Genomic DNA, 2,068 nt, shown 5'->3' on the forward strand with positions numbered 1-2,068 from the left:
GTGTCCCTAAAGTATCCTTGTAATTGGTAATTAGTACATATCAATATAGTGATAGCCAAACATCCATGTATGATTTGGAGTATGTTATGTCTTTGTTTCAAGAATGCACTTAATTATGTCTATCTTGTTGGTTTCTTGCTTGAGGACAAACAAATGTTCAAGTATGGGGGAGTTTGATAATACCAAATTACACTGATATTTTTACTTGTTTTGTACATGTTTTATTATCGTTTTATCTCTATTTCCAATGTTATTTGAGTATTTTGTCTATATTTCAGGTATTTTACCATATAGGAGCCATGTGCGAAGAAACGAAGCGATTCAGATGCAAAACAAAGGAAAAAAATGGGGAATTTACACTCAAGGAGACATGTGTGGCGTTCGCCATGGAGAAAGCCATAAGAAGAATGGCGTGTCCCACTCACCAACGACCAATTGACCAATTCTTCCACACTTTAGGAAGGTGGCACTCACCACCTTGGTATGGCGTTCGCCATCCTTTATAAGAGCTAAGTGGTTGGAAAGTGGGCTTGCTTGGTCTCCCACTCACCCCATGCACTCCTATATTCTCTCCCACGAATGTAGAAACCTCTCACTTGATATTTTGGACATTGAAACACTATAAATAGGTGAAAAGTTTCATTTTTCAAACCATTCCAGCTTAGCACAATCTTAAGCACTAGAGTTATCGACTAAAGTTATAACTCGTCACATTGAGGGGTTATAGCACTAGAGAGCATTGAGTTTGTACGAAGTTTGAAGCACTTTATTTTGTCGAAGTTTAATCTTGCCGTCATTTATATGTTTTTACAAGTCTTCAATAATTTATTTTGTACCAGATTCAAGCCTCCGTTTTTTGGAGCAGGTTTTTAATATGTTACGCATTTTTATTATATGCTTTGTTTATTTAATCGCACTTTACTTTCCTCGTCTCACACTTCTTCTTTTATTTTCAAGTCTTATTTTTCGCACCGTATTGCGAGCAATAAAAAATGGATAATCGATTACACGTTACTCTTCTTCTAAGTTTTCAAACGGGAGCAAATCAAATCTCTTCCAGAATTAAATTAAATCAGCTTTTAATTAAAGGTAATACCAAAACTCAATCTTGTTGAAGATCTAATTGTGTAAGCCTTAAACTATAATCAATTAGAGTTTGTTCTGTAAAGTTTTTTCAATTCTCTCTTTTTTTGAGAAAAATCTCTTTTCTGCAATTTAATGGATTAATTCATTGGCTTATTAGATAATCAAAACATTTTGATTCGTAGCAAATTCACCTCCAAAACAAGTTTTTTTTTCCTCTTCTATAATTCTCTATTCTTTCAAATCCTCACCTTTAAAATCTTTGTTATTCTCAAAACGGTCCAAGCCTCAAAATTCCAAATACAATCCATATAAGTCTATATTGCTCTCCTCTTTTAAATAAACATGTAAAGCTTTTCGATTTCTAATATCTCTTGAGATAAGTTAGTAACTATTTAAATATTTCTGGTCAAATAACCTTCGGGGAAAAAGAATAATTATACAATAAATAAGAAATAAATTCACAATAGCCACAAAAACACCCAACTTTTTGATTTTAATAATTAGAAGACCTTTGGTAATAGCCTTATCCCTCATTTCATCTCTATAAAAAAAGAAGTCGTCACGTGTATATCAAAATAATTACTTATATTATAATAAGCAAATACTCATATCATATTGCCCCTCCATCACATGCTCACATTATTTATTTCTCCTTCAATCTCGAACATATCTCTAAATCCATTATTATTTAATTGGATCAAAATAAATTGTTGACTTTTAATAGGCTTTTTCTTAATATTTCTATTTTTAGGTTAAGAGACATCGTGATTGTCTCCATTCATGTTATTTGGACAAAATTGGTTATATTCATTCTATTTTATTTTAATAACTTTCACCAACATATTCACTAGTACTTACTACTAGTTTTCCAAAAATGTGAACAAACAATAATGATTTTCTCACATTGTTATTCACATGATTTGGATACTTATTTTAGTAAAATATATTTAAAATAAGTTGCATTTATAAAAATAATAATACT

This window comes from Lathyrus oleraceus, chromosome 6, assembly GCF_024323335.1.
Source record: "Lathyrus oleraceus cultivar Zhongwan6 chromosome 6, CAAS_Psat_ZW6_1.0, whole genome shotgun sequence".
NCBI lineage: Eukaryota > Viridiplantae > Streptophyta > Magnoliopsida > Fabales > Fabaceae > Lathyrus > Lathyrus oleraceus.